Source organism: Bos javanicus, chromosome Y (genome assembly GCF_032452875.1).
Source record: "Bos javanicus breed banteng chromosome Y, ARS-OSU_banteng_1.0, whole genome shotgun sequence".
In the NCBI taxonomy this organism is placed as follows: domain Eukaryota; kingdom Metazoa; phylum Chordata; class Mammalia; order Artiodactyla; family Bovidae; genus Bos; species Bos javanicus.
This window is the reverse complement of record NC_083898.1, coordinates 6201145-6211570: the sequence shown is the minus strand read 5'-3', so window position 1 is coordinate 6211570 and position 10426 is coordinate 6201145. Positions and strand designations below refer to the sequence as shown.

Below are 10426 nucleotides of genomic sequence, written 5' to 3'. Positions count from 1 at the left end.
GTCCCAGGGTAGGAGTATATGCCCAGTATATCCTCCCACAGCCAACATCCAGACATTTCAAACCCCCTTCTTCATCCCACCCCCGCTCCGCCCCCACCTCGTCCATCCCATCCCCAAGCCCTCCATTCAGACAAAAGAACCCTCAAACTTCACTGGCTTTCCATTGCTACTTCAGGCACTGATTCTCCAAGGAATAAAAATTAAAGGTATTTTTCAAGAAATAAACTAATAAGACTTTTCAGGATAATGTACACACACACACACACATATATATACATACACTCAGCTATTAGGTCTTACGGGAAAAAACCTGACAGGAAAAATCAGTCTGAGTTACCATTTTTCTCCAGTAAAAACTGACACTATACCTATAAACATGTTCTCATAAGGTATAAATCTGTTTTTTGATCTTAAAATGCCCAATTCTTTACCTTTTTTTGTCTCGTTCTTCCGAACACACACCACCAAAGCCCCTGAGTCGACCGCTAGCTAAACTAATTTTGAACGCAGCCCTGCCTCTTCCGTCAAGCGCATAAGGAACCGGATGTACGGCACGAGGAGACGAGCGTAAGGAACCTGGATGTATCGCGAGATGAGCCGCAGAGAAAGTAGGGCAGGAAGAAAATACAGAGGTGGAGGAGGGGTAAATGGAGACCTTTGAGGGAAAGTCTAAAAAAAAAACAAAAACAAAAACCAAAAATAAAAAGAGCAAAATATTCTACTAGGTTTACCAGTCGGGTTAACTTAATCACTATAAAATACAAAAGAGAACTTTTACCATCACATGTTTTCATAATTTATTGCCGTCTCATATGTCACCAATATGACCACTCTTGAGTGGCATATTCTTTAATTGTGTGATTTTCCTTTTTCTTAATACAAAAGAAAAGGATAAATAATGAAAATATTTAAACCATTTAGGAGTTAAAAGCCTTAGTGTCTTTGAAGTAAACATATTTGGAATTTTCTCATTAAGCAAATAAAGGTAATGTTTTTCACTAAAAATCCCAAAAGTAACAAAATGAAGAGATCCACTAAGGACACACTCTGCAATTTCTGTCACCTCAGCTAATGCATGTCTATACCTGAAAGAACTCTGCTGACAGATTATTTTTCCCTATATAAAATTCTTCCTTCTAGGAATTAACATGTAAAATCATATCTAATAGAAGAAAATACACTTAACGAAGAAGAGAACTAAAACTTATTTTCCAAGGGTTTCTTTAGAATTTATCTAGTTTATATAGCCATTATATATATATATATATATATATATATATACACACATACATACTTATATACACATAGTCGCTTCAGTCGTGTCTGACTCTCTGCGACTCCATAGACGGCAGCCCACCAGGCTCTGCCATCCCTGGGATTCTCCAGGCAAGAACACTGGAATGGGTTGCCATTTCCTTCTCCAATGCGTGAAAGTGAAAAGTGAAAATTGAAAGGGAAGTCTCTCAGTCGTGTCCGACTGTTAGCGACCCCATGGACTGCAGCCTACCAGGCTCCTCTGTATATGGGATTTTCCAGGCAAGAGTACTGGAGTGGGGTGCCACTGCCTTCTCCAATATGCACATATGTACATAAATATTTATACATATATATTCATACATATATGAAATTTAATATACTTATATACATATATATGTAAGTATATTAAATTTTACTATTCTTATAGAGCAATACTATAGCTCCATTTTCAGTGCTTATGTCTTATTTTAATACTGATGTCTACTAATCTGTATATTTCCCCGTTTACAAAAATACTTAGAATTTCTTAGTAAGCCATTATAAATAAGTAATATAGTGTTGACTGGTTCTTCTAAAGTAGTGGTTGATCTTTCTAATATATCTTCTTTAGGTAAATCCATGGAGAAGGAAATGGCAACCCATTTTGGTATTCTTGCCTTAAGAAGCCTATGGACAGAAGAGCACTGGGGCACTGGCGAGCCCCAGTCCATGGGGTCTCAAAGAGTGGGACAAGACTGAGCAAACATACTGTAGGTAAATGGAGCTTCTGTGATGACTCAGTGGAAAAGAATCTTCCTCCAATACAGAAGACCTGAGTTTGATCCCTGGCTCAGAATGATCCCCTGAAGAAGGAAATGTCAACCCTCTCCAGTATTCTTGCCCAGAGAAGTCCATGGACAGAGGAGCCTGGCAGGTTACAGGCCATGGAGTTGCAAAGAGTCAGAGACAACTAAGCAGTCAAGAACATGTAGGTGAACAACTCAGCAGTGAAATCATGCACCAAAGGTAAACACACCTTAATATATTTGTATAAGATATAGTTTAGAAAATCGTTTTTAATGTAATGCTTACCAGTCTATTAGTATTAATGTCTTACTACAGAACCATTCTAATAGAATATGTCTATATTACTATATTCTTACTTGAAAGTTTTCCTATGGCTCTATTAGTATTAGTTACCTTTTTTCATTTCACCAGGTAAAATGGGCCCTTTGTTTTCATATCGCTTTTGGAAAGTAAATGCCATTGATGGATTTTACTGATATTGCAGTAACTAATGTTACAAAAATTAAAACACGTAAGCAGTTACAGTCAACTAATAATCAGATGATAATCAGTTCAAATAAAGAATTACTACATTAACCAATGAGAGTACACATTTGAAAAGCATTACTGGAAATAAAGCATTATGATCGCTGCCATGAGAACGTGCTCCAGTGATTTAAAAAATGATTCATACACATGACAGTGATTTGTCACTTTCTGTACACTTATCAGAATAAATCAGCCATTTATTGTGATACAAAAATGTACACTGCAGTGCAGACACAGTGTCCCCTGCCCTGGGAATGCCTGGGTAGGAACTGGTGGCCAGGAGTGGAGTAGCTCAAAGGAGCCAGAGGCCAGTGGTGGATAAGGGTTGCAGCTGGAGCCAGAGCCAAGATAGAGAAGCTACTGAGTCCTTCATGATGAAATATTTGGGGAAACCTCTTTCTCTCCTTTCTGTAGTTGATAGTTTGGACAGTGAAGTGATGGCTGAATGTCACAACCTTTCTGCAGGACCTTGCCAGGGAAATCAGACTCTGTCTTGGGAATTTGTACCGTCTCAAAGTTGGATGCTCAAATTCAACAAAAGAGGGAGGAGTAGCATCAAAAAAGGGCAAGCAGTATCCTGGCTCAGGGGGAAGCCCAGAGCACAGAGAGGAAGCAGGAAAGTGAGCCAAATGTTGTTGGGAGAACTTTCCACTGCTGCACTTGTGATGCTGGAGTTTTCTGATTCAGTCTCCTCTTGTTTTATGGACTTTTCAGTCCTGTGCTTCAGTCAGTAGTGGCCCATATTATTGGTAATCCATCTCTACATGGAGATTTTTGGTCATAGCTGAAGTTCTTCAGCTCAGTGATCTCTCTTTGTGCTCCCCCACTTCATTCTCATCAATGTTGTGAACATGATTTGGTTCCAGGATTTAGCTGACCTGGCATTTGAGAGGTCAAGGAGGGAACCTCACCCATTGGCTAACAGCAGAGTAACTGCTGACATGCTCTTTAGCCTTTCACTGCAGTCTCTCTTCCTCCTCCAGGGTATGTTTGTCAGCCTCTTTACCATTCATTTTGGCCAGTTGCTTAGTCTCCTGCATACATCCCTTCTCTATTCACTTCCGTACCCATTATGTTGCTTTGAAAATCGTTGGTATTGCTTTGAAAATCATTGGTTCAATAAAGGAACTGGAATGCCCCAGCAATATCAACATAGAAAGAAACTGCCCTTACTACTTTGGATTTGGTTTACCCCTGGATTTCCATTGTAAGATGGCAATGCACTCTCCTGCATTGTGGCTGCCTCTTCTCTATCCTCTTTCTTTTGGTTGCCTTGCTCCACCTGTCAAACTCGCACTGGTCATCTGTTTTGCATAAGCTAATGTAAACCTTTTTGGGCTACTTTCTCACATTAACCCACCGTCACCATCTCCCACTGAGGCCAAAGTCTGTTCTTTATATGTCTGTTTCTTCTTTGCTGCCCTGCATGTTGGATGTTCAGCACCACCTACAAGGTCCTCAACTCCATATATTTGTGTTAACGGACAGTGTTTGTCTTTCTCTTTCTGACTTACTTCACGCAGTATAGTAGGCTCCACGTTCATTCCATCTCATTAGAACTGACATGGATGCGTTCCGTGTTAGAGCTGTGTAAGACACCGCTGTGTATGTGTACTCCAACTTCCTTATCCCTTCATCTGCTGATGGACACATAGGCTGCTTCCACGTCCTAGCTATTGTAAATAGTTCTACGCTGAAGACTGGGATACCCGTTTTTTACTATGTGCTTCTAGGGCATGTAAACGTTCACAGACACGCCCCCTGGGAACTGACTTGAAAGAATCAAGCTGTCTTTAGTGTTTTCGGGGAGGGTAAGTGTACATATCTCTGTCTCTCTCTGTTTTGCAAGGAACCCCCTCCCCCCAGCTTTTGAGACACTTACGATGGTGTGCCCCCCTTCACCTAAAATAGAAAACCGAAGAAGCTGCTTCACGTGAAGACCAATGGCCAGCATAGTTCTCTTGGACGGGAAAGTAGTGAAGAGTGGTCTGGTGCTGAAGTGGATCGAGAGTGAGACACCAGTAAACCTGAATTAATTGCAAAGGAAAAATAAAAAGCATCAGCTGCATGTGTGCGCGTATTGTTTGGGCAGGTCCTCAGGACAAACACTTCAGCTGCATGTAGGAGAGTCAGTCCACCGCGTGGGAATTACCAGTCCGTGGAGATTCGTAGAGGGGGCTAAGTCATATGTTGGGGTTGTGTCAGGGGGTGCAGTTCTTCCCGTGGGGTGGGGGTTGGGGAGGATGGAGAAGGAAGACGAGGGGCCCATTGACTGTGGGTCTGGCAGTTTTACAAGGGAAATGTGGATGTTCGTGGAAAGGGTCTGGTGAACAAGGGCCAGAGATTGAAACAGTGGAACGCAATTCTGTTGGAAGGTGGTGGCCCAGGTATCTTCTCTGTTGCCTATCATCAGACACTTTAATAAGAGTACAGAACAAGGGAAAAGCCTTAACATTGAACTCGCTATGAACCTCGAAGGCCACATGTGTATGAGTGTGTATATGAGTGCACGGTCAGCTTTGCTGAGAGTCCGCTTCCCAGAGCTGGGGTTCCGGGTAACATCTTAGGGGATCGTGTATAAGGTATATGGAGGGGGGCTGTGGCCTAGGGAGAAAGTGAGGGGTGGGAAGGCAGTGAGGATATTAGTTTCTGGCAAAAGTGACCAGGGGAAAAGAGAAAATGCAAGGAATCAGATAAAGGAAAACAGATCCCATCGTAGATGTTAGAGCTCATGTGAACTCTGTTATTTTTTCCAGGAACTCAGCTTCGGTACAGCGTGTCCAGGGGCAGAAGTGAGGGGAAAGAGGCTGTTAGGGCGAGCCTACGCAGCCATGTGCTCTGTGTCCCATGCTGCTACTGCTGCTGCTGCTGCTGCTGCTGCTGCTGCTGCTGCTGCTGCAGCTCAGGGGTCAATATCCCTTTTTCCAGGAAGGCTTAAGGCCTTTGCCCAAGGCCCTCTGCCAGGCCAAGCTGTAGGAAAAACATTTTTCTCACCAGCCCTGTGGTGACAGTTTCTCTTCCTTGCGGGACGGCTCAGCACAGAATGTTTTCAACCACAAGGGAGCTGTCCTTCATCTAGGGCTTTGCCACTACTGTGTGGGCCAAGGGCCAGTGGGAACACCTGGAGCATATGGAGCTCACTGAAGGACTGGTCAGCACTTAGGGTGGTCCTTCTGAAGTAGATGACTGCTTTCTGGAATCGCGTCCACCTCTGGATTGAGCAAAAGACAGACTGGCACAAATGGAGTAGGCAGAGTTCGTCTGTCCCCCCACTGTTGTCCTCTCATCCCAGATAGAAGGGCTCCACCGTGGGCATGCCTGAGGGTGATGTCCCACATGAAGTTCTCACTCTACAACTTTTCTCCCTGAAGCAGCACCTCTTTTGAGGGCAAAGGGTAAAGTTCACAGGTTTTATGGATGTCCTCTTCACGGTGCCCTGCATGAGATCTCCTGCCCAGGGCCAGCTTTTGCATTTGAGCATGTACACCCCAGCTTTGCCCCTTCTACAGAGACGCATCTACAGCGCTAGAAGGCAAGGCTTGGCCGTCTCTGGGTGCTTTCTGAACAAGCAGCCCAGGAGACACTGGAAACAGGTCTTCTTACTCTCTGAATCTGTAAACGTCCAAGAATCCGTGGGGCTCCGGCAGGCTGGTACCTGTCTTTCCCAGCCCTAGTTCAAAACAAAACAAAGCAGAAACTATGGTGTGATAACTCTACAGCGGGTGTGAGATGGCATACTGGGGCATGGTTTTCGGGACCTTAGACTGGGCTCATTCTAGGGACTGCATGGCATTTACCCACATTCAGAAGTTTCCGTAAGGCATTGCAAAGAAGTTAAAGACAAGAAAAGTTTAGGACAGGGTCCCCCAGGGCCTAATATTTCCTGCCAGTGCTTCAGGACCAGGGCTGGCTTTAGCTCTAACCTGTCCTCGAGTGGAGTGCAGAGATAGTCTTCGTTGACTGGATGGATGGTCATCCTCTGGAGACTTGCCGTGACTTGTGTCCCAGGCTCTCTAGGGCTTTCACTTGGGCCCTAAAGTCTAGGTGCTCTTAGAGTTGACTGCACACTTGGACGTGTTGTGTAAGGTTTTCCTCCACCGAATAGCAGCTGCCAACTATCAACACCCCTTGAGAGTCCAGTGTGGACTGAGGCATTCTGTGCTCCAGGCAATCTAGTCAGACAGGTTTTAGATAGTTGGTCATTTTCAGGAACTGATTTCATGATCCCAATCCCTGCATCTCATGATTAGAAAAGCATTAAATCCCTTGGTAGTGACATCAGCTCTTTGACTACCGGAAAATCTTTTGTAAACTGAATATTTAATTGTATTGAACTCCCCTTCACCAGGGGCTTCCCTGGTGGCTCACTGCTTGCAATGCAAGAGACCTGGATTTGATCCCTGGGTCAGGAAGATCCCCTGGGTCAGGAAATGGTAAGCCACTCCAGAGAATTCCATGGACAGAGAAACTGCAGGTTACAGTCTATGGAGTCACAGAGTCTGACATGCCTGAACAATTAACACTTTCACTCTCCCCGTTACCAAAATATAACATATTGATCTCTCCTGACCCACCTCTTTGGAGCAGTCTCTCAGAGCTATCTGAGGTGCTGTCTCCTGCACTGCAGTCCTGATTTTGTTACAAATACAACCTGTAATTTTCAAGTTGTGCATCTTTGTAGTTGACAGAAATCTGAGTCTTACTTACTCATGAACAAAATTAAATGTTAAGTTGTATAGCTAAAATTCTGTTTTGTGGCATAAATGTCTTTTTCAGTGACTACCATGTAGTTACTTTTTAGCATGTGAGATGAGTGCCATTGTGTGGTAGTTTGAGCATTCCTTGGCATTGCCTTTCTTTGGGATTGGAAAGAAAACTGACCTTCTCCAGTCCCGTGGCCAGTGCTGAGGTTTTCCAGTAGTCTTGTATGGATGTGAGAACTGGACTGTGAAAAAACTGAGCCCCCAAGAATTGATGCTTTTGAACTGTGGTGTTGGAGAAGACTCTTGAGAGTCCCGTGGACGGCAAGGAGATCCAACCAGTCCTGGGTGTTCTTTGGAAGGAATGATGGTGAAGCTTAAACTCCAGTACTTTGGCCACCTCATGCGACGACTTGACTCATTGGAAAAGACTCTGATGCTGGGAGGGATTGGGGGCAGGAGGAAAAGGGGACAATAGAGGATGAGATGGCTGGATTGCATCACGGACTCAGTGGATGTGGGTTTGGGTGAACTCCGGGAGCTGGTGATGGACAGGGAGGTGTGGCCTGCTGCAATTCACGGGGTCGCAGAGTCCGACATGACTGAGCGACTAAACTGAACTGAACCATGCAATTAAATGACAGTAAAACTAAGGAGGTTTTAGTTGTTACAACAGGCAGATAGCTATGAGAACAGAAATGGAGACAGTGGCCATGAGGCAGGAAATTATTCGTCCTGTAAACAGCAGGGGTCCATAGGTAGACAAAAGCAGGAATGTCCAGACTGACAGGAATTCACACGTTTTCAATGATAAGTGTCCCAAAGCCAGCAAAGAAATGTGGGGAATGGAAGGAATCTCATTCACATGTCAAGTGAAAGTGAGGTGAAGTCGCTCAGTTGTGTCTGACTCTTCGTGACCCCATGGACTGCAGCCCACCAGGCTCCCCTGTCCCTGGGAGTCTCCAGGCAAGAATACTGGAGTGGGTTGCCATTTCCTTCTCCAATATTCACATGTAACATATTGCTTATTTTGCTTTCATTACAAAAAGGTTAGCCTTGCAAAAAAGAAATACTAGATCATGCATCAACACCATGACACTTCTGATTTAAGCTAAATAAAGACAATGGTCCCTCCTCCCCTCAGGAGACTGGAGCTGGGATGAAAATCAGGGAAAGGACCTCCAAAATCCTTCCCCCTTTTGGTTTGTATGCCCTTCATAGCTGGTTTACCAAAGAAGTGCTGAGTAGCACCTCCTCACCTACCTGCCTATTCTCCCTCTAAGGACAAACCCTTGCTTAACTAAAACACTCATTTTACTTAACTTCCTATCTTGAAATTCTCTTTGCAATAAGGCAAGAACCTTAAACTCACTGGGAACAAGATTATTTATTCATGAAGAAGGAACAAATATAGCTTAACAACTAGTAGGAAACTTTTTTTTTCATTAATAGGAGAGACTGATTTACCTTAGAAGTCACCAAATTGAGAGTATTTTTAGAGGTAAAAGCAAAAGTATCTTTAACAACTTAGCAGAAATTACAACAATTCAAAGTTTAATGGAGTATTACTCAGCCATTAAAAAGAATACATTTGAATCAGTTCTAATGAGGTGGATGAAACTGGAGCCTATTATACAGAGTGAAGTAAGCCAGAAAGAAAAACACCAATACAGTATACTAATGCATATATATGGAATTTAGAAAGATGGTAACAATAACCCTGTGTTTGGCAAAACTAATACAATTATGTAAAGTTTAAAAATAAAATAAAATTAAAAAAAAAAAAGAAAGAAAGAAACAGTGATGTATAGAACAGTCTTATGGACTCTGTGGGAGAGGGAGAAGGTGGGAAGATATGGGAGAGTGGCATTGAAACATGTATAATATCACGAATGAAACAAGTCGCAAGTCCAGGTTCGATGCACGATACTGGATGCTTGGGGCTGGCGCACTGGGATGACCCAGAGGGATGGTATGGGGAGGGAGGAGGGAGGAAGGTTCAGGATGGAGAACACATGTATACCTGTAGCGGATTCATCTCGATATTTGGCAAAACTAATACAATATTGTAAAGTTTAAAAAAAAAAAAAAGTTAACAGTTAGGACTGGACAAGGAACAGACTGGTTCCAAATCAGGAAAGGAGTATGTCAAGGCTGTATACTGTCATTCTGCTTAATTTATATACTGAGTACATCATATGAAATGTCAGATAAGCTGGAGTCAAAAGATTACTGAGAGAAGTATCAATAATCTCAGATGACACCACCCTTATGGCAGAAAGCAAAGAGGAATTCAAGAGCCTCATAATGAACATGAAAGAGGAGAGTGAAAAAGCTGGCCTAACATTCAACATGCAAAAAGCGAAGATCATGGCATCTGGTCCCACAAGCTTCATGGCAAATAGATGAGGAAAATATGCAAACAGTGACAAGCTTTACTTTCTTGGGCTCCAAAAACAACTGCAGATGGTGACTGTATCCATGAAATTAAAAGACAGTTGCTCTTTGGAAGGAAAGATATGATAAACAGCATATGATAGATAGGTATGATGGACAGCATACTAAAAAGAAGGGACATTACTTTGTTGACAAAGGTCCATCTAGTCAAAGTTACTTTTCCAGTAGTCATGTATGGATGTGAGAGTAAGACCATAAAGAAGGCTGAGTGCCAAAGAATTGATGCTTTTGAGCTATGGTGTTGGAGAAGACTCTTGAGAGTCCCTTGGATTGCAAGGACATCCAACCAGTCCATCCTAAACCACATCAGTCCTGGGTGTTCATTGGAAGGACTGATGATGAACTTGAAACTCCAATACTTCGGCCACCTGATGTGAAGAGCTGACTCAACTGAAAAGACCCTGATGCTAGGAAATACTGAGGGCAGGAGAAGGGGACAACAGAGGAAGAGATGGTAGGATGCCATCAGTGACTTGATGGATATGAGTTTGAGCAAGCTCTGGGAGTGGGTGATAGATAGGAAAGCCTGGTGTGCTGCAGTCCATAGGATTGCAGAGTGGAACATGACTCAGCGACTGAGCTGAACTGAAAGTTTAATTCCTCGGAGTGGAAGAAGAAAACAGGGATACAGACCAAATAATAAAAGTGTGTCCTTAAATGATGGCCAGCTTATGCAGGAAATTGAATACTGTAAGTTA

General features: G+C 43.2%; 1 pseudogene; it reads left to right on the top strand.

The window, feature by feature from the left end:
• Window positions 1–2945: 2945 nt before the first annotated feature.
• LOC133243824 (etoposide-induced protein 2.4 homolog) lies at window positions 2946–3898 on the top strand (annotated as a pseudogene).
• Window positions 3899–10426: the final 6528 nt, after the last annotated feature.